The 23,618-nt window shown below is 44.6% G+C and overlaps 1 protein-coding gene across 1 annotated transcript in view; it reads left to right on the forward strand.

The window, feature by feature from the left end:
• Nucleotides 1-23,618, forward strand: part of LOC126249181 (uncharacterized) — a 511,658-nt gene that overhangs the window by 115,445 nt on the left and 372,595 nt on the right. Inside the window, exon 2 of the mRNA XM_049950836.1 lies at nucleotides 11,333-11,371. The gene's annotated coding sequence lies outside the window, so the exon portion shown is untranslated. The remainder of the gene's footprint in view (nucleotides 1-11,332; nucleotides 11,372-23,618) is intronic.

Consider the following 23,618-nt stretch of genomic DNA (forward strand, 5'->3'; position numbering starts at 1 on the left):
ATTGAAAATGAGTGTGTAGGAGCTTCATTAATCGTCATCGTTCGTGTAACACTATGTTTTAACACTTACGTGTTTTTATATTTTAGTGTCTAATGGTTATATTTAATGTTCAGTTTACTGCTTCAGTAATTGTTAAAGAATCTAGCTGTGTAGCTTGACGGACTGATGCCAAGAAATAAAGTGAGATTAGTTGCCGGAAGAAAGACAGCGGAAGTGGCACTCAGTAAATTGAAACAGGTGTTCCAGGGTCAGCTGACTGCGTCTCAACATTGAACGGATCGTCCATATTCGTTGCTGTTGTAACGCATCTGACACGATGCATACGTTCATTCTTCTTCCTCAAGTTACGTGCTACGGCCAAGACTTACGTATGAGGTTCACATTTCTTCCTCTACATTCGATTTCGACGCTAGCCTTATGCGCATATCAAGACGTGATGTTTTTTATGTGGGTACGCAACTGAACGTTAACGTACAACCTCCTTTGAAGATATTATTCTTCCCGAAATCAAATAGGTTAGGTGCGTAGACCAGGTGGACGGTTGGTATGAGTATCAACCTTAATAACTGTCGCAGCTTTTGTGGTTCTAAGTGCAAATAGAGAAAGAAATATAGACCAAAAAATTGAAGTTCCCTGAGTTGCCACTCTAAAGTTTTTATTATAACATGGATGAGAATCAAGTGGTGTGCAGTAACTGCTGCATTTAAGAATGAAAGTTTGCCGACGCTCAAAATAAATATTTGTCACCAAATAGGGCAACATTTCACTCGTATTGCCGACATTATTTACCACTCTCTCTCTCTCTCTCTCTCTCTCTCTCTCTCTCTCACTCACACACACACACACACACACACACACACACACACACACACACACACACAGAGAGAGAGAGAGAGAGAGAGAGAGAGAGAGAGAGAGAGAGTGCTTGGCAGCAGTTGCTCCGGGGAGAAAAACGCTGCTCCGTTATGTGTCGGTGTGGCACTAAGAAGGCTCAAAATGGTTCAGATGGCTCTGAGCACTATGCGACTTAACTTGTGAGGTCACCAGTCGCCTAGAACTTAGAACTAATTAAACCTTTCTAACCTAAGGGCATCACACACATCCATGCCCGAGGCAGGATTCGAACCTGCGTCCGTAGCGGTCGCTCGGTTCCAGACTGTAGACCTAGAACCGCACGGCCACTCTGGCCGGCGACTAAGAAGGGAACGCCCCTTTGCACCACCTCAGATATGGAGGTAAGATGGCCTAGTGGGCAGCGTGTTGAAAACTGAACACAGAGCAAGCATGAAAACAGAAAGACTGTGTGCTGAACTGTGAAAAAAGAAGCAAATACAAACAGCAAACGGTCCAAGCTCAAGTTACATGGTTCTGTGGTCGCGATGTCAGACTGCGAAGGTGGAGATCCATGTTCAAATCTCCCTCGTGTCCCATTTGATCACAATATTATGAGCTGTCCGTATGGTCGTTGACGTGTCTGTTCGCTGTATTCAAATTTGTTTCTGTGTCGTGGTTGAAAGTCCGTTTCCAATTGCTAGGTGTAACTAAGGACCCTCCACACGTACTTACCTTCTATTTGTTCTACACAACTGCCTCATGTTATGACTTGTGTTTCGATTCGGAAGTTTTGACTCTTGAATTCCTGTGTTGTAACATAGTTCACACCTGTTTATTTGTTGTTTTCACATCTGTGAGAGCTGTAGGCGTTATTTTACCTGCTCTCATCACATTTGTTAGCGACGGTAATACATTCTTACCGCATGACTCACGTTCTACAAGCAGTGTGTAATATGACAGATGCCAGGACGACAGGAGGAAAACACACACGTCAATGACCAGACGGATATTTCTTGAATTTGTGAAAAAAAAAGAGAGGCACGAGGGAGTTTGAACAGGGATTTCCCGCTTCGCAGTCCAATACCGTCACATAACCACGACGCCGTGATTCTTGCAATGCTCTCGATGTTGCACATATTGAGCTTGGACGTTCACTGTTTCTATTTTGCTTCTTTTCTCACGTTTACTTACACCTTCTTCCTGTTTTCATGCTTGATCTGTGTTCAGTTTTTGGCGGGTCATCCACTAGGCCATCTTACCACTAAATCTGGGGGGGGGGGGGGATGCTATGGGGAGTTTCTCCTATAAGACTGCACGAACGGCATATCTTGCTGCACACATCGAACCCGAAGTTTATCTTTGCTACAGTTCCGAAATGTAAGACCTTTTCTGCCGTGGTTCCACCTCATTTCTAGACAAACACAGAACTTTAAACCATGACGAAAAAAATATTATTTTCTGTTTTTAAGATTCTGCTAATTGTATGCAGCTGGTCTTGCACGAAGATGCAACATGTTGCTTCGATTGTGTACCTCAGGGAGCATTCTTCAAAATGGTTCAAATGGCTCTGAGCACTATGGGACTCAACATCTTAGGTCATAAGTCCCCTAGAACTTAGAACTACTTAAACCTAACTAACCTAAGGACATCACACACACCCATGCCCGAGGCAGGATTCGAACCTGCGACCGTAGCAGCCCCGCGGTTCCGGACTGCAGCGCCAGAACCGCACGGCCACCGCGGCCGGCAGGGAGCATTCTCAGAGGTCTTTGATCTACCATACAGGAGAGGAAAAAAGCGAACTCCCGATTTAGAACGTTTGTCTTGAAATTCCGCTACCCCGTTTTGCAGCAGCTCATGTAATTTAATACTTCGGTAAACGTACTCTTTAAGATACCGTGTAATACTTGGAAGTAGTGTTAATTCTGTATTTCTTTTTGTGCTATTCTCAGTTGTAGAGATGGAGAGGAGCTCTGCGGATGTTTTCATAAAGCTCTTAATCTTCGTAATTCACCGTTACATTTTTGTGCAAAGATGTGTTTACGTGCCATTGAAAAGTTTTGCTCGGAAATTGTGAATGGCTCCTCTTTAAGATGCGAGATGTTTCAAGAACTCGTTAGGGCCATTGATCGTCGGTTTTGCGTCAGGTGAGCGGGCGCTCTTGTAAGCGGCTCTTTTCGTGGAGGGAGAGGGGCGCGTAAGCCGGAATGCGCCTGCCCTGCGCCGTAGCCGAGAGGGAGAGGATTGAATGGGGCAGCGCAGCCCTTGCACCCAACGTTCGATTTTAGCAGTCGCGTCGTTAGAATGCGCAGCCTTCGCAGGTATTTTATTCAAGTACTACAGGGTATACCTTCCGTCATGTAACTGATGGTTACCATGAATAACACCCTCTCCTCTCTCTCTCTCTCTCTCTCTCTCTCTCTCTCTCTCTCTCTCTGTGTGTGTGTGTGTGTGTGTGTGTGTGTGTGTGTGTGTGTGTGTGTGTGTGTGTGTGTGAAATAGTTCGCAGTTCGCGCAGCAACAAAGAATGAACAGAAAAGTTCGAAGACAACAAAATTGAAGAGAGGATTGAAGCAAGCAAGCACACTGTCAGTGAGGAGCCTGTGCGATAATGGGTTTGTAACAGTTATCTCGGTTCTGAAGGGGAAGCCAAATAGTAGAAAACAGAGAAAAACAATTATTCACGTAATGGAAGCTCATCTACATCTACATCCTTACTCCGCAAGCCACCTGACGGTGTGTGGCGGAGGGTACTTTGAGTACCTCTATCGGTTCTCCCTTCTATTCCAGTCTCGTATTGTTCGTGGAAAGAAGGATTGTCGGTATGCTTCTGTGTGGGCTCTAATCTCTCTGATTTTATCCTCATGGTCTCTTCGCGAGATATACGTAGGAGGGAGCAATATACTGCTTGACTCCTCGGTGAAGGTATGTTCTCGAAACTTCAACAAAAGCCCGTACCGAGCTACTGAGCGTCTCTCCTGCAGAGTCTTCCACTGGAGTTTATCTATCATCTCCGTAACGCTTTCGCGATTACTAAATGATCCTGTAACGAAGCGCGCTGCTCTCCGTTGGATCTTCTCTCTCTCTTCTATCAACCCTATCTGGCACGGATCCCACAATGCTGAGCAGTATTAAAGCAGTGGGCGAACAAGCGTACTGTAACCTACTTCCTTTGTTTTCGGATTGCATTTCCTTAGCATTCTTCCAATGAATCTGTCTGGCATCAGCTTTACCGACGATCAACTTTATATGATCATCCCATTTTAAATCACTCCTAATGCGTACTCCCAGATAATTTATAACTGCTTCCAGTTGCTGACCTGCTATTTTGTAGCTAAATGATAAGGGATATTTCTTTCTATGTATTCGCAGCACATTACGCTTGTCTACATTGAGATTCAATTGCCATTCCCTGCACCATGCGTCAATTCGCTGCAGATCCTCCTGCATTTCAGTACAATTTTCCATTGTTACAGACTCTCGATACACCATAGCCTCAGTGAACTTCCGATGTCATCCACAAGGTCATTTATGTATATTGTGAATAGCAACGGTCCTATGATACTCCCCTGCGGCACACCCGAAATCACTCTCACTTCAGAAGACTTCTCTCCATTGAGAATGACATGCTGCGTTCTGTTATCTAGGAACTCTTCAATCCAATCACACAATTGGTCTGATAGTCCATATGCTCTTACTTTGTTCATTAAACGACTGTGGGGAACTGTATCGAACGCCTTGCGAAAGTCAAGAAACACGGCATGTACCTGTGAACCCGTGTCTGTGGCCCTCTGAGTCTCGTGAACGAATAGCGCGAGCTGGGTTTCACAGGACCGTCTTTTTCGAAACCCATGCTGATTCCTACAGAGTAGATTTCGTCTCCAGAAAAGTCATTATACTCGAACATAATACGTGTTCCAAAATTCTACAACTGATGGACGTTAGAGATATAGGTCTATAGTTTTGCACATCTGTTCGACGTCCCTTCTTGAAAACGGGGATGACCTGTGCCCTTTTCCAATCCTTTGGAACGCTACGCTCTTCTAGAGACCTACGGTACACCGCTGCAAAAAAGGGGGGGGGGGCGGCAAGTTCCTTCGCGTACTCTGTGTAAAATCGAACTGGTATCCCATCAGGTCCAGCGGCCTTTCCTCTTTTGAGCGATTTTAATTGTTTCTCTATCCCTCTGTCGTCTATTTCGATATCTACCATTTTGTCATCTGTACGACAATCTAGAGAAGGAATGGGATGTTGTAAGAACGCGTCATGTCATGGCTGGCGACAACGAAAGGGCGTAAGGTTTTTTTTTTATCAACCCACCCTCTCCCTTCAGAAGCAAACAGGAGAGATTAAAAAAGACAGGAAACAAAATTTCTTTACACATCTTACTCATTTACAGTTGCTTAGGTTTGTGATAAACACCTGTTGGTGGAACGTACTGTTAGAATTGCAACTAAGCAGTCATCCTCGTCGTATGAGGTAATATTTTGGGAAAAATAAGTGTATGCGCAAAATATAGTTTCTATTCAGAGGCGTGCATTCTGGGCTGTGTATGATGTTAAGTCACGAACCCCTTATATGCTGTTATTTAATAAGATTTCGTTCTAACACTAATGTCCGAAAAATTACCGTTTCACGATATTTGCGGATCAGAACAAAATATGCGTTTGTTTCAAATCGGCAACTACGCTCATCCATAGAATACAAGGCAGCAGAACGATCATTCCTGACTCGGTCACTTGCGCGGATGACAGCTGTCATCCACAACATTAACGGTGTGTTTGGACACTTCGAACAGTTTACGTGAATGGTTTTAGGAGTGTTTTATTTAAATCTAAATATAACACATTTAATACCCGTCTAACTTATGGTATAAACTAGGTGAGAAATATTTTTGGCAATTGTTCATAAATAGCTCCAGTACCCCTCTGATAGCAGCTAACTTGTCAGTCTCTCTGTGAACACCTCTGTCAACGATACTATCAAACTTAAGATATCTCGAGACCAACCAGAATCGTTTTCACTGAAGCAAAAGTAACACGATTCAAGTCCATTGCACTTTGAGCTCTCCAACAACTTCGATAAATTTTTTATAGAGCGTCTCAGAGATATATACGGATATTAAAAACAAATGAAAGTTCTGATCTTTGTAACGTCTGTTTCTTTAGCATCCGTTCCCTAGAAAAATCGCCACGAACTTAATTGATGTAAATATTAGTACATCTTCAATAATGCGAATTATATTTTCATTCAATGATAACTTCAGAATAGCTGTTTCTGTCTTTCTTATACCATCTTCATTTTTGGATCCAGGTAGATGTGTAATAATATTACGAGACCATCTTCTAACATTGGTAGGATATTTACTTTCCCTCCATTTAGTTATTGCGTCTCTTCCTAGAAGAAATACATCCTCCTGTGATTCAAATTCATAATTTCCTGACACTTCATGATCTGTTCCTAAATCTCATGTACGCAATCCTAGTTCTCTGAGTTAGCAATATCACTTTCAGGATCTCGATCACTCAGCTCATGGAACCATTCAAGCCATATATCAGGATCTCTGCTAAACCCCGTTCTAGATTTTTTTTTACCTTCGATATTTATCCCACAAACTAAAACTCAGAGAATATTTACCTTTCTTCGGTAATTACTCTAGGTAAAAGGCAAATTAATTGCAGTGAATTTCGGTTCGTCGATAATTACGTACTTGAAAATCGCATTGAATCTGGGAAAACAATGAAGTAACATACCCTTACTTTGTTTCAGATTGTAACAGCAGAGCTCGTGCGAATGACCAGTGTTCTCCAGACTATGATAATGTTTGCTAAACAATGCAACTTGCGTTAACTGAAAGCCAATAATGTCTGAAGCTAACGGATGGAGAGTTAACGGAAAGGTACTGAAAATGGCGCGAACTCAATATACCTCAGTGAGAGAAAATAGAGCAGGAAAATGATGTGGATAACGAGTGTCATCTGCGCGAGAAATGAAGGGCTAAAGGTGAAGCCTCAGAGCTTCGAAATTGATCGCAAATAGACAGAAGACAATGGACACTGCTGATTGGAGGCAGATTAGGTGAATAAATTGTGCCTGTTCTCCGCAATAAAATACCAAAAAGCTTCCAATCAGAAGATCGGGTATATTTTTCGATCAAGAAGTCTGTAATTAGCTGCGTTCGTGGCCGAATGTTACACGCACACACGCAAGCGTTCGCGACGAGATTATCAATACCGCCGTAATATTATTCATAGAGAGGCAGAACGATTTACTTGCAAATGTCATCAGTCGTGAGGGGGAGGAGACACGTTTAAAAATCTTGTCCATGAAAACTAATGTATGCGAAACTATTCTATTACATTCATCTAGATCACGCGTTTAGAGGAAAAAATTACAAGGTTATCAGAGGAGGAAGGTTTTTGCAGTTTCAGAAACTAGAACTGACTACAAAACTGTCGAATGAGTGAAGATACCCAACCATTACTGTACACACAATTAGCGAATGTGGCTTCACAAGCCTTAGCTCCAAAAGAGAGATTTGACCCTAGCTGTTTCGCACTTAACCAACAGCGTAGTAGAAAATGGATTGTTGCGGAGCAGTTAGATTGTTCTAGTTCATCTGATATATCAGCGTTTATACGGGGTGGTCAGAAACAGTCTGAAAAGCTTGTAAAGACGGTGGGGAAATAACTGTTATGAAAACAATTCGATGCGTTGCGCCGTTTCCGAGGTGTCTGGCATTCAGTTTAGCCAATCAGATCGCACACGCTAAAATACGCTAAGGCACACACATCTGTGGGTGTCTGAGTTATCACTTGTTAGAATACTCATTACCAGTTAAAGTTAAAATGTGCGTTTTTCAGAAGTGATGAATTTAAGCTAGGTGAACGAAAGCTACGTTTGTTGCGTGTGAGGAAACCAAACGAAGAACGAGCCTGGCGACACACACTTGGAGGCTGCTTGAATCTGCGTCCGCGACGACCTGATCGGCTAACGTCAGTGCTAAATATCTCGGAAACGGCGCAACGTATCGAATTTTTTCTTAACAGTCACTTCCCAGCACAATCTCCTCTGCTACACCCTTGCAAGCTTTACAGACTTTTTGTGACCACCCTGCATACCCTATCTTGATCAAAAGTAACCGGGCAGCCCTATGTAATGCGGAATTGATCTTTAGTGGTCTCGTGAGGCGGACCCGCCAGTAAAAAGGAGGCTGGGAGTATGGCCGGAGGACCCGCAGTAAAAGGAGGACAGAATGGGTTAGAAGAGCGTAGTGACGGTGGCCATGGATTAGTCACTGGATGTAACGTGGCAAATCCATCAGGGCCTAATCCACTGTTGTTGATGTGATTGTGAAATGAAAACGCGAAGGAACAACCACAGCTAACCCAAGACCAGGCAGACCTCATATTCTGACAGACACGGACCATCCAGCATTCCGGAAGGTGCTTGTAAAATATCACATGAAATCAGCGGAAGAAATCACTCGTGAATTTCAAAATGCTACCTGCAGTCCAGCTAGCACAATGACGGTGCTTGGTTTGAGTACAGATACTCAATGAGTCAGATGTCACAACCATCCAGCCCCGTTTAAGGTAAGGTCATGCTGAACAGTACTGTTGGTTGGTCTAACACTCGTGCAGTGTTGGGATAACGGAAGAGATGGGAAAGATTCTAAGAAGAGCTCCACTACTCAATTCGGGGTAGTGTAGTCACTGTGAGAGAGTTACAGAAAGGCTCAACGAACTGCGATGCGAAACTTTGCGAGAAAGACCCTGTGCTTCATAAAATTTGAAGAGCCCATGCTGTAAAATGGATCAAGAAACATATATATTTTGCGTAACGATCAGGATTCGGGCTCACGTGTAAGAGCATCAATAGTATCCTTCCCGCGTACCAAACTCGAATGGAACAGGAAAAGAGGGACACTGAGACTGATATATTACGTGCCTTCCGCCACACATCGTACACTGAACAGCCAAAGAAACTGGTACACCGCGTAGAGCCCCCGCGAACACTCAGAAGTGCCGCAACACGACTTGGCATGAACTCGACTAACGTCTGGAGTAGTGCTGGAGGGAATTGGCACCATGAATCCTGCAGGGCTGTCCATAAATCCGTAAGAGTAGGAGAGGGTGGAGATCTCTTCTGAAAAACACGTTGCAAAGCATTCAAAATATGCTCAGTAATGTTCATGTCTGGGAAGTTTGGTGGGCAGCAGAAATGTTTAAATCAGAAGTGTGTTTCTGGAGCCACTCTGTAGCAATTCTGGAAGTGTGGGGTGTCGCATTGTCCTGCTGGAATTTCCCAAGTCCGTTGGTATGCATGATGGATATGAATGGATGCAGATGATCAGACAGGATGTTTACGTACTTGTCCCCTGTCAGAGTCGTATCTAGACGTATCAGAGGTCCCATGGCAGTACAGCTGCACACGTCCCACACCATTACAGAGCCTCCACCAGCTTGAACAGTGCCCGCGTGACAAGCAGGGTCCATGGATTCATGAGATTCTCTCCATATCCGTTTAAGTCCATCCGCTCGATCCATTTTCAAAGGAGAGTTGTCTGACCAGGCAACAAGTTCCCATCATCAACAATCCATTTTCGGAGTTGACGGGCCCTGGTGAGGCATAAAGCTGTGTGTCGTGCAGTCATCACGAGTACACAAGTGGGCCTTCGACTCCGAGAGCCCATATCGATGACGTTTCGGTGAATGGTTCGCACGCTGACTCTTGGTGATGGCTCAGCATTGAAATGTGCAGCAATTTGCGGAATTGTTGCACGATTCTCTTCAGTCGTCGTTGGTCCCGTTCTTGCAGGATCTTTTTCCGGCCGCAATGATGTAGGAGACTTGATGATTCACCGGATTCCTGATATTCACGGCACACTCGTAAAATGGTCGTCCGGGAAAATCCCCACTTCATCGCTACCTTGGAGATGCTGTGTCCCGTCGTTCGTGCGCCGACTATAGCACCACGTTGAAACTCGCTTAAATCGTGATAACGTGCCATTTTAGCAGTAGTAACCGATCTAACAACTGCTCGAGACACTTTTCTTACATAGGCGTTGCCTACCGCAGCGCCATATTCTGCCTGTTTACATCTCTCTGTATTTGAATACGCACGCATATACCAGTCTCTTTGACGCTTCAGTGTATGATGACAGTGAACGGGCCGTGATTCGAACCCAGATCCATTGCCATTTGTAGGCAAATACTAGAGCAAGAGCTGGTTAAACTATGCCTAGTAGCAAAAAGGTATAACATTACCTGCAGTTTAAGTTTTATTATTATTATTTTTTTTCAATTTGCAGAAATGGCTGAAGCGACACATTATAATTAAAACTAACGCAACTTATTACACTGTCAGCATGGGAACGTATTCAACTGCTAGTCCTGCATAAGGAGTTTAGAAATTGACACATTTCGTCTGACGCTAAGATTATTCCGCGAAAAGAGTGGCACATTGTCTGATGAGAGTACATGTTCCGAGTTACCAGCAAAGACAGTTCTGCTGCGTTGGGGTAACAGGCGCATCGCAGTGTGGGAGTGAAATGGCGTGGCAATTGGAAATGTCCTCCAGCGTGGGACAGTACGATTCTTGTGAGCAAAACGTCTAAATAGGACATAGATTCATCTTGAAATTCTGGCGGTATATGGACCAATTGCAATGTCGTGGTTAGCCATTGTGAAATGGTGCCAACAATTTGACCAAACCCGAAGAGGCGTGGATGATGACCATCGGGAAGTTTAGATCTTGCGCCATGAGATGGACGTTCGCACAGCTGTTCTAGAACGGTTCCGTGATCAATGAGCGGATTTCTGTCGTTGGAGAACAGAGCGATTGATAGAACGTTCTGACCGTTATTCGCGGAGACTTGGTGACTATGTTGAAAAATGGTGTCGTATATCTGTGACACTTTGATTTGTAGTGCAACATTCGATGAAAGTTACATGGCCTGCCATAATAATGTGTAACTTACCTGCTGAGGAACCCTCGTATAAGAAGCTGTGTGACGGTTCCACACAAATCTCCTCGACTGATGCTTTCTCGTGCCAGAATTCTTCTCTTTCCATTTTACTGCCTCCTTCCACGCTCGATAAGCACTGCTCCAAATCCAGGTTTCGAAGCATTTTTGAGTGTGCGTTTTAAGCCCTGAATGCGCGCTCGGGAGTCCCCGCGTGTGGTAGCTGTACACTAAATCACTTCCGACTAGCCTAGTTTGGCCTTACCCGTCGCAGAATATACGAAAACCTAAATCTATTTTGTGCCCCGATACAAGAGTTCTGTACCTTTACTATGACACCACTTGTTACTCATACAATACATGTATAGGTATTTCTTGCCTTTTGATTTTGATTGATTATCCGCATCGTAAAAATTCTGTTGTAATGTTCAAATGACTCACCTGCGGTAACAGCCGCTTCATTTTTTGATTATTTTTGCTGTGTAACTCATTTTATGCTGTGTATCTAAAACAGTTTTCTTACTTTTACAGGACCAAGCAGCAGAGGTTATTCGTTTAGTGACCTTTAAAGTAAGGACTTTTCAAATAAAGCATTATTATTATTATTCTTTACTTTCTCAGACGTTAAGTCTGGTTAAAAATGGAATGTGACGCGGACCTTGATCAGGCGTCACTTCCTTTTAACTGTATGGTATGTGTTATATTGCATTTAGGAACTTTCGGGTAATTGAACATGTATCAATAATTACTGATTTCTGTAGTTGTATATATACGTTTGGATGTAGCTCTATTGCATGGATGTACTGGTGGATATTGTGTGGTATGACTCCTGTACTTGATAGTATAATTGGTATGATGTCAACTTTATCCTGATGCCACATGTCTTTGACTTCCTCAGCCAGTTGGATGTACTTTTCAATTTTTTCTCCTGTTTTCTTTTGTATATTTGTTGTATTGGGTATGGATATTTCGATTAGTTGTGTTAATTTCTTATTATTATTATTATTATTATCATTTAAATCAATTTCTTGGAAGGATTAGTTTTCCAGCTACAGACTTTTACTTGAAACTAACGTATTATTTGAACCTTCGCGGCAGATTAAAACTGTGTTCCGGACCCAGATTCGAACTTGGGACGTCTGTCTTTCGCAGGCAAGTGCTCTACCAACTGAGCTACCCAAGCACGACTCACGACCCGTCCTCACAGTTTTACTTCCGCCAGTACCTCGTCTCCTGCCTTCCAAATTTGACAGAAGTGTCCTACGAAACTAGGAAGACTTGCACTCCCTGAAGAAGGGATATTGCGGAGACATGGCTTAGCCACACCCTGGGGGATGTTTCCAGAAGGAAATTGCCACTCTGCTGGAGAGTGTGCGCTGATATGAAACTTCCTGGCAAATTAAAACTGTGTGCCGGATTGAACTCGAACTCAGTCGGTAGAGCATTTGCTCGCTAAAGGCAAAAGTCCCGAGTTCGAGTCTCTGCCCGACACACAGTTTTAATTTGCCAGGAAGTTTCATATCAGTGCACACTTCCCTGCAGAGTGAAAATTTCGTTCTGGAACTTATTATTCCAATGAGGGGGTTAGCTTATTTCGCTCCTTTAATCAGTAAGAAGCAATCTAGTGGTTAGCATCATAACGATAATTACGTGATGTTTCAAACAAGTAAGACGTTTGCACTTCGTGGCTCTGGATGTAAAGCCTAACATCTGCGAACTTACGATACTACACCACTCGACAGGAATATTTTAAGACGTTTGAATTTTCTGTTCTTTAGTGTTCGTGTACGTATAGTTTGTGACCATAGCTACTTTTCTGGTGTTCCTTCTTAGAGATGCTATTACATGTTGATCGCTCCCACATCGCTGTACAGGCCATGGCATTTTGACGAATGAAATATAAGGGGGCGTTCAAAACGAAACGAGCCGGAGGCATAATTACAGAAACCAGTACCAGTATGTTAGAAGTATTGACCCTGGCTGTTGAGACATTTGTCCCACTGTGACACAGGGCGCTAAATGGTTGTCTCATAAAATTCCCGGGGCTGCAATGTTAACCAGTTGAGCACGTATAGCTGGACGTCGTCGTCCGAGGTGAATCGTTTGCCCCTCAGAGCCTTTTTAAGGGGACCAAAAATGGCGTAATCGCAGGGGGAGAGGTCCGGACTGTATGGAGGGTGGCCTAGAACCTCCCATTTGAATTTTTGCGGGAGTGCCGCGACTGTGTTGGAGGTATGTGGCTTTGCATTGTCGTGGAGCAGAATGACCCCACGGGTGAGATTGCCTGGTCGTTTTGATTTGATCGCTTGGCGAAGGGTAGTCAAGGTGTTGGAGTAACGTCGGGCATTCACTGTTGTCCCCTGCTGCAGGAAGTGAATCAGAAGGGGGCCAACTTGGTCAAAGAACGACGTCAGCATAACCTTTCCTGCACTCGTGTGGACGACGACGTCCCGCTGTACGTGAGGAACTGATTAACATCGCAGCCCCGGGAATTTTATGAGACAGCCATTCGACGCCTTGTGTCATAGTGGGACAAGTGTATCAACAGCCAGGCTCAATACTCCTAACATACAGATACTGGTTTCTGTAATTAGGCCTCCGGCTCGTTTCTTTTTGAACGCCCCTTATAATATAACGCATTTTTTGTGTGGTGTACCTAGGCCATTTATTTTGTTACATAATTTATCCATAGTAGCTACTGTTGAGGCCGTCACTGAGCTTCATTCATATAAAGGAAAGAAAATCACATGCGTGACTGAAGGCTGTTGTGTTGTACTTTGCTTTACTTGTTGTTTCTCCTTATTTCTTGAATCTTTGTCACGAAGTCTGATGGTTAATACAATAATAGTGGTCAAAGGGTCGAAATTAGCTAATCGTTGTGGAAATAAAATGTTTGTGTTAACCATAAGAAAGTCTGATGCATAAAAATGAGTACTAGCAGGATTATTGTTGCTGTTATTATCTACGTCTACATCATACACCCAAGCTACCATATGGTTCGTGGCAGATGATACCTTGTACTGTTAACCTTTCCCTTTCGTGTTTCACTCGCAAGTGGAGCGAGGGAAAAAAAAACTGTCCATATATTTCATTGCGACCTCCGATTTATCTTATCTTCTTGGTCCCTACAAGAGTTGTATTTTGGTGGCAGTTGGGTGGTTCTGAAGACTGTAATAAATGCTGGTTCGCTAAAATTTCTCAGTAGTGTTTCGCGAAAAGAACGTGTTTTTCCTCCGGGGATTCCCATTTGAAACTCGGGTGTTGATCCAAGCTACCAGTAACTAATCCAGCATCACGCCCCTGAATTGATGCTAGGTCTTGCTTCAATCCGACCTAATGGATATGGTACACACTCGAGCAGGACTCAAGAATGGGTCGCACTAGTGTTCCGTAGGTAATGTCATTTATAGAGGAGTCTTCCGTAGTACAGACCTTGCGCGCCCATTCCATTTCATGTCACTTTCCAACGTTACGCCTGGATATTTAATCGACCTTACTGTGTCAAGGAGCTCACCACTAATTCGGTATTCGAACACTACAGGATTGTTTTTCTTCTTCGTGTGCATTACTTTACATTTTTCGACAGTTAGAGCATCAAATAGAAATTCTGTCCAAGTCATCCTGTACTCTCCTACAGTCCGTTCCCATAACCTACAGCGTCATTAGCAAACAGATTCAGATTACTGCTGCTCATGCTATCCCTCAGATCGTTTATGAATATGGGAAACATGAACAGTCCTGAGAATGAATTTTTTCACTCTGCAGCAGAGTATGCGTTAATATGAAACTTTCTGGCAGATTAAAAATTTTGTGCTGGACGGAGACTCGAACTCGGGAGCTTTGCCGTTCGCGGGGAAGTACTCGACCACATGAGCTACCCACGCACGACGCACGACCCATGTCTCCACAATATCCTTTCTTAGAAGAGTTTTAGTCCCACAAGTTTCGCAGCAGAATATTTGTGAAGCTTGGAATGTAGGAGATTAGGTAGTGTCGGATGTAAGGCTGTGCGGACGTGTCGCGAGTCGTGCTGTGTTAGCTCAGTCGGTAGAGCACTTTGCCGCGAAAGGCACAGGTACCGAGTTCGAGTCTCAGTCAGGCACACAGTTTTAATATGCCAGGACGTTTCAAGAACGGTCTTACCACATTCCCCTGTGGCACTGCTGGCGATAACTTAGTGATGAACTCTAGCCGTCCGGAATAAATTACTGTGTTCTGTTATTTAAAACTTCTTAGAGCCATTCAGGTATCTGAAACCTATCCCCTTCTCGGACTGTTATTACTTTCCTCTTTGGATCACCTATGTATCATGTGAAGACTTACACTATGTGATTAAAAGTATCCGGACACCTGGCTGGAAATGAGTTAAAAGTTTGTGGCGCCCTCCATCGGTAATTCTGGAATTCAGTATGGTGTTGGCCCACCCTTAGCCTTGATGACAGCTTCCAATCTCGCAGGCATACGTTCAGTCAGGTGCTGGAAGGTTTCTTGGGGAATGGCAACCCATTCTTCACGGAGTGCTGCACTGAGGAGAGGTATAGATGTCGGTCGGTGAGGACTGGCATGAAATCGGCGTTCCAAAACATCCCAAGGGTGTTCTGTAGGATTCAGGTTAGGACACTGTGCAGGCCAGTACATTACAGGGATGTCATTGTCGTGTAACCACTCCGCCACAGGCCGTGCATTATGAACAGATGCTTGATCGTGTTGAAAGATGCAATCGCCATCCCCGAAATGCTCTTCAACAGTGGGAAGCAAAAAAGTGCTTAAAACATCAATGTTGGCCTGTGCTGTGATAGTTCCACGCAAAACAACAAGGGGTGCAAGCCTACTCCATGAAAAACACGACCACAGCATAACACCACCGCCTCCGAATTTTACTGTTGGCACTACACACACTGGCAGATGACGTTCATCGGGCATTCGCCATACCCACACCCTGCCATCGGATCACCACATTGTGTGCCGTGATTCGTCACTCTGCACAACGTTTTTCCACTGTTCAATCGTCCAATGTTTGCGCTCCTTACACCAAGCGAGGCGTCGTTTGGCATTTACCGGCATGATGTGTGGCTTATGAGCAGCCACTCGACCATGAAATCCAAGTTTTCTCACCTCCCGCCTAACTGTCATAGTACTTGCAGTGGATCGTGATGCAGTTTGGAATTCCTGTGTGATGGTCTGGATAGATGTCTGCCTATTACACATTACGACCCTCTTTAGCTGTCGGCGGTCTCTGTCAGTCTACAGACGAGGTCGGCCTGTACACTTTTGTGCTCTACGTGTCCCTTCACGTATCTGCTTCACTATCACATCGGAAACAGTGGACCTAGGGATGTTTAGGAGTGTGGAAATCCCGCGTACAGACGTATGACACAAGTGACACCCAATCACCTGACCACGTTCGAAGTCCGTGAGTTCCGCGGAGCGCCTCATTCTGCTGTCTCTCATGATGTCTAATGACTACTGAGGTCGCTGATATGGAGTGCCTGGCATTAGGTGGCAGCACAAATAACCTAATTTGAAAAACGTATGTTTTTGGGGGTGTCCGGATACGTTTGATCACATAGTGTAGTTCTGATTTAGCTTCGGATTTTTCCGTTTGTGTATCATTCGATATGAGTGTTGTTTCAGATCACCTGACCACTTTTTTCGAAATTATTTCTGTTTAGAATTTCAAGGTCTTCGATCATCATCTGTTTCAGTCCATTTTTAGTTTCTTGCAGCCATTGGCACCAAAGAGGTTTTTTCTGGTTGACATATTTGTAAATTCTCGTGGATAGTGTGTTTCATCTATCCGAACCAATTATTATTATTATTATTATTATTATTATTATTATTACTCTGTCTAATCATATTAAAGAGACCATATGTCAGAAGCCTGAACACTCAACCTTTGCAGAGCGTACCGCTGCGAATACGTACGTGAAGAGGATCAGTGAGGTTCTGGAAGGTACCGACAGTGATATGGAGCCATGTCGACTCCAGTGCCGTGGCCGGCTCCGCTAGGTTTTTCGGTTGAGGCGGTCCCACAGATTCTCGATTGTATTTAAATCCGGGAAGTTAAGTGGCCATGGGAGTGCGGTGAACTCATTCTAGTGCTCTTCGAAACACACGCGTACATTGCGAGCTGTGTGACCCGTTGCATTGTGCTGCTGGTAGATACCACCGTGCCTTGGAAAATCAATCTGCTTTTAGGGGTAGACATGGTCTCCAAGTGTAGATGCATTCTTGTGTTGATCCATTGCGCCTTATAGGATGACGAAATCATCCAGGGACTGCCACGAAATCATTCGTCCAGACCATAACTCATGCAGGGTGCTTCCTTTAAGACGTTTCGCGACGTACACGCCAAAGGCCATGTGTCCAATGGAGCATAAAACGTGATTCATCTGAATTGACCTCCTGTTGTCACTCATTGAACGTACAGTTGCGGTATTGGCGTGCAAATTCCAACCTTCCTCGCAGATAAACGGTAGTCAGCGTGGGTGCCTGAACCAGGCGCCTGCTGCAGAGGCCCATACGCAGCAACGTGCGCTGAACGCTCGTTGAGGAGACACTCTTGGTAGCCCCTCGGTTCATCTGGGCGGTCAGTTACTCAACAGTTGAACGTCCGTTCGCTCGTACACTTCTCCGCAGCCGTCGTTCACCCCAGTCGTCTATGGTCAGTGGTGCGCCACAGTTGCCTCGGCGACGGTTTTGGATAGCGCCGTTTTGCCATCCCGGTATACTTCAACCACGGCGGCACGCGAACAGTTTACAAACTTAGCCGTTTCGGAAAAACTGCTACCCATGGCCCGAAAGAAGTCATTGATCATGTCGTTTCGGGCGTGAGATAAATCGCTCCGTTTCTGCATTACGAAACGACTGCACTTTTTTCCGCGTACCCTTGACACGTTTTATAATACCCGCTACTTCTAGTGCCGCTCGCTGCAGTCTGCGATTGGGTTATTACACGTTGACGTCAAACATAGGCAGGGGTCATATTAATGTTACTGGACCGTGTATTTTATTATTATTATTGCTTTATAGCTACTTGACGTGACCACTAATGGGCCTAAACGAGAGTAAAAAAAATGCAAGGCACCATGCGACGTGTGCTGACGTAACATACCGCATTGCAGGAGGAGTTCAGCTGTTGCCCTGTCCAGCATGTTCTCACAATCTCTCACCCGTTAGAACATCTGCTCATAGGATACTGAGAGAGTATCACGCTTTTATTCGCTGGCCACTAAGATAGGCGAACTGTGACACAGAACTGAAGCTAAAGTCGTACCGGTTTCTGTCAAAATGGCTCTGAGCACTATGGGACTCAACTGCTGTGGTCATAAGTCCCCTAGAACTTAGAACTATTTAAACCTAACTAACCTAAGGACAGCACACAACACCCAGCCATCACGAGGCAGAGAAAATCCCTGACCCCGCCGGGAATCGAACCCGGGAACCCGCGCGTGGGAAGCGAGAACGCTACCGCACGACCACGAGATGCGGGCCGGTTTCTGTCATCCAAACGTAATTGGACTCGTTGCCCAGCCGTGTTAGAGGCGTTATTGCTGCCAGGGGTTTCAGCTCTGTGTACGAAATTTCGCAACCTGTATAGCTCCAAATCACCTATAAATTAAATCATGTTTCCTTCAGATTATTCTGTATTTACAGAGTAAGGCAAATTTCATTATTTGCTCTGATTCCTGGTGTAGCAGATTTAACAGTGTATTTCTCGGGTGACTGTGTCCGTGGAGCCCGCATCTCGTGGTCGTGCGGTAGCGTTCTCGCTTCCCACGCCCAGGTTCCCGGGTTCGATTCCCGGCAGGGTCAGGGATTTTCTCTGCCTCGTGATGGCTGGGTGTTGTGTGATGTCCTTAGGTTAGTTAGGTTTAAGTAGTTCTAAGTTCTAGGGGACTGATGACCATAGATGTTAAGTCCCATAGTGCTCAGAGCCATTTGAACCATTTTTTTGTGTCCGTGGAAGTCAGAGAGTGGCACTAAGCTTCCGTCCTATGTTGATAGATATTTAAGAGTAAGAGTTTTTCACTCTCCGAGGACTTGTGTGAGTAATACGTGCCGTATAAACGGCGCCGGGAGTCAGCTCACGGGCAGAATCTGACTGTGGGGCAGGATCTCGGATAGTCGCGCTCTTCGAGTTTGGACCTCGTGTAGATAGCAACCTCCATCTCGCGATAGCCGCTCGTCGCAGCTCTCATACAAGAAAAAGTATGCCGCCACTGTCGGGAGGGCAGGGAGTACTCCGTTTACGTTGCGGCGGCCATATTGCGTCCAGAATTTGTGCCGTATTTCAGTTTTTACGCTACCGCATCTCGATAATATATTTTGCCTGTTCTAAAGCACACATTACATGAAAGTATTCACGAAACTGCGTGTTGCGAACCATAATTTGTGGCCGTGGCATGATTTTGAGAGAAAAAAAAAGAATTCCCGTTTCACCTCGTACCCACACAGCTCTAGCAGTTGTCCTATTTGGAAAGTTCTAGACTTAAACAATTTAACGCAGCAAAGAACTTATAAAAACATCATAGACATGTTATACAGAGTTTAAACGAAGAAAATTGTCACCGAGGAGACTCGATCCTGTGCCCATATGAAAATGTGAATGAGAGATCAGCGCGTTACTCACTACGCCACCTAAACACTGCAACTCACTGCTCTATAAACGTGTACCGGCGTTGTCGGGACGGTCGCGATGCATACGCGCGGCGAAGGAATGTCAGCGATTTGTCGGCAAACAAGAGGTGAAGAAAGCTGCCAGGAAGTGGACTCAGCACGAAGCTGTGCATGTCATTAGTTTTTACGAGGGAAGATAGGCGTCATGGAATGTATAGTTACTGGAACTGAGATAAGAAGCAAAGCTGAAATGGCTTTTGTTTTTAACAACTTCACAGAAAGACTTTACCAGAATATCCGTAATGTAAGGAATCAGGCAAAGTAGTTCTGTGATATAGATTAATTAACATAGACAAACATGTGAAGGTGTGTCTGAAAATAAACGTTTTGCAACTCGTAAAACTGCCATTTGCCTTTTAACAGTATTGGATTTAGGCATAATAGTGTCTTGCTTGGCAATTTTGGGTTCCACTGTAAGATGTATTTCTTCCCTCTCTATCGAAATTTTACTAGAATGAAAGCGATATTGTTGTGAATCTTCCATCACAAGCTCTACATTGATATTCTTGTATGCTCCAAAATGATCACTCCGTCTAATCCACCGTTATCCAACACGAACGCGATCGTTTACGTGTTCTCATAGCCCCTAAAAGTATTAAAAATCCAGCTGCAGCCCGATGCTCTTCCATCGCATTTTCTTCCTTCACGCACAGAACTATGACTGAAAAATCTCGCGGAGAGTGACCGCTCAGCTCTCTCCTCACACACACACACACACACACACACACACACACACACACACACACACACACAGCACAGCGCGCGCGCACCCTGCTGTTTGTAAATGGTTCCGACATCTGCTCTAGCAAGACTGACAGAAGTACTCGCAAGTAACTATCAGCAAAAGCTCGCCCGTAGTGTAAGCAGTTTTGCGAGTACTATCCAGTGAGTACCAGACTGTCTGTGAGCAAAATATTCCCACGTGTAGCCGAGCCCAAAGGATGGTGACACGTTTTTCTATATGTAGACTGTGCCTAGAGCCGTTACATTTTCAGTGATTCTGATATGCGTGCTGTTGTTTTTCGGGCTATCTTTAAGTTGTTCTTACAGAATGGTAAATACGTACACATTACGTGGAAGGCATTGCCTGTAGTTTGTACATGAATATTGTTCGATCTTTATTTGAATTCCGCAGCTAATGCAATTTTCGTCGCCCTACATGTAATAGATGCGTAGCAGCAAAAGGCCCTCTGCAGGGTGCGTCTAACGGCTGAGGCAGAAAGCGTCACTTGCAGGGACAGATGGAGCAGCTTTTGAAGCGTAAATGGCGGGGGCGGAGGAAGCAGACGCTTGTCTTCTCAGTTAGCAGACTTTGTAGTCATCCCACACTTTCACGGTTTCTTAAGAAAACACTAATGTTAAACTTTTACTACCTCTCCTCCGAATAAAGTGTCGTTATTTCGCTTACGCTTTCGAACAGTTAAATCTGCCCCATATGTTTTGCAAAAGGATTTTATCTTGAGCGCGCACAATTTTCATCATTTTTCACACACATTTGTTTCAATACAGTTTCACCGTCATCAATACATTCCCCGGATTTTCAGTCGAATAGGAGATAGAAATTTGCATGATAATACATATAGGCTCAGGATTGTGGTCATTATTTTCACAACATTTTAACAAAGTTTATACCTTAATAGAAAATACTTTTGTTAATATAGGTGTCTGTACTCTGCAATACAGCTGATACTTAAATACAGTTCGTCATCTGCAGGTAATGAGGTTTTCGTTGTGGTACTTTGCATACATGGAATGAAAGAAGTTAGGCCTAAAATGAAACACAAGAGCCTGGGTTGTTTTTGCGCTTTGTTAATATTCTATTATTTTACTGCTGTTATTTATATGTTGCTTTCTGCTGTCTGCATCGCTATGTTAATACTCTTTCAACGTTAGTTTGCTGTGTTGTAGCCGGCCGAAGTGGCCGTGCGGTTAAAGGCGCTGCAGTCTGGAACCGCAAGACCGCTACGGTCGCAGGTTCGAATCCTGCCTCGGGCATGGATGTTTGTGATGTCCTTTGGTTAGTTAGGTTTAACTAGTTCTAAGTTCTAGGGGACTAATGACCTCAGCAGTTGAGTCCCATAGTGCTCAGAGACATTTGAACCATTTTTTTGCTGTGTTGTAGTTATTTTCAGAAATATTGGCTGTACTGCGGACGACAGACAGCTACCTGAAAAACAGTCTCTGATATTAAACTTGAATGCATTGCTCCACATTTTAATCGCAATACAGCAACGATTCTGCGTGGAATAGATTCGAAAAGGTACTGGTACGTATCCGTAGGTGTGTGACACCAAATATCTACGCGACGTCACACATTTCCTGTAAATTGTGAGCCGGTGGTTTGTGGGTGCGAAGGTCCCGCCCGACAGCGTTTAGATCAGACGTATTTAACGGCCGAAACATAAGCGTGAGTCCACTATCATGCTCCTCAAATCACTGTAGCTCGGTTCTGACCTTGCGACACTGCCTGTTATCCTGCTGGAAGGTACCATCGCTGTCGGGGAAGACACCAAGCATGAAGAGATGCAGATGGTCGAATTAATGTTCACAGGTGATACGGTTCCCTCATTTACTAATCACAGGCCCCACGTAAGCTCATGTGAGTGTTTCCAATAGTGCAATACTGCACCCACCGGCCTGCGTCCGTGGCGTGGTGCATGTTTCGAGCAGCCGTTCGCTTAGACGATGTCGTTACACGATTATCGGCCTGGTGTAATATGAAACGTGATTCATCCCACCAGACGACACGTTACGTCCAAGCTCGATAATCTCGCTCCCACAGCAAATGGTAACTGGTATCTTTGGGTTAAGATGGGAACACGTAGGGGTCTTCTGCTGCGGAGACCACATGTTCAACATTTTTCGCTGAACAGTGTGCTCCGAAACACTTTTGCCTCCACCACCATTGTACACTGCTGTCAAATCTGCCTCATATCGCTGCGTGTCCCGCTTTACAGAGCGGGCAAGCCGCCGACCTCCATGTCCTGTGATGAGGCGTCGCCGGCCGGGGTGGCCGAGCGGTTCTAGGCGCTACAGTCTGGAACCGCGCGACCGGTACGGTCGCAGGTTCGAATCCTGCCTCGGGCATGGACGTGTGTGATGTCCTTAGGTTAGTTAGGTTTAAGTAGTTCTAAGTTCTAGGCGACTGATGACCTCAGAAGTTAAGTCCCATAGTGCTCAGAGCCATGAACCATTTGATGAGGCATCGCCGTCCAACATCTTGTCGCCTACTCGTGGTTTCACCATAGTTCATCTACTTTATGTGATGCTCGCGACAATAGCACACGAACAGCCGGCCAGCTTCACTGTTTACGAGATGCTCGTTCCCAGGCGCAAGGCGATAACAATCTGCCCTCTGTCAAAGTCGCTTATGCCAGTAGATATCTCCATTTGCGGCGCGTGTAGTCGCTAGAATAATTCCCCATTCCTCCCTGCTCCTTACCGCGTAGAATCAGCCTGTGTATCAGCTAACTGCAGTGTGCGAGCATATACCATCTTCCTAATATCTTGTGGAACTCTAGGCTGAGGTTTGAAGCAATGGTCACTTTCATATGCGCTGATATAATTCTTAGAATTAGTCTTCTGTCTTCTAGTTTCGAAGGTGACAAAGGTACGCCGTTGCGAGGAGCTAATATGAGATTCGAACATGAAAAAACTAAGTTGCCGATGATCGATGGCAGACAGTTTCAGATCATCTATTAATGACTTTGCAATGAAGGATGCGTGGCTGTCGTGTCTTTCACATGTCGAGTAAGTTTACTTACAAAGAGAGGTCATCAGCGGTGGAATCGACTTTTTGAAACCATCTATACGGTGAGGTAGATTAAGATGCATCCTGGTGGGTCTTCGTTTGCGAGTAATTGACGAAAAACATTTTCTGAATTTTGCGTGATACTCAACAGCACTAAAGAAGTAGTATAATAATGCCTGGGTTGTGGTTTGATGGATAGGGTAAGGCCTTCACGTGCAGATAATCATGGATTCGAATCTATTGACGTACTTTCTTTTATTTCTGTTCCTTTGTCATACAATTTTAATCATATCAGCTTCCTCATTTGCTCTTATTTTTCGTCCTGTCATCGTCATTGGTGTAAAATGTGATTTGAATTAATTTTATGAATTGATTTACATTTAATTT

Source organism: Schistocerca nitens, chromosome 3, assembly GCF_023898315.1.
Source record: "Schistocerca nitens isolate TAMUIC-IGC-003100 chromosome 3, iqSchNite1.1, whole genome shotgun sequence".
In the NCBI taxonomy this organism is placed as follows: domain Eukaryota; kingdom Metazoa; phylum Arthropoda; class Insecta; order Orthoptera; family Acrididae; genus Schistocerca; species Schistocerca nitens.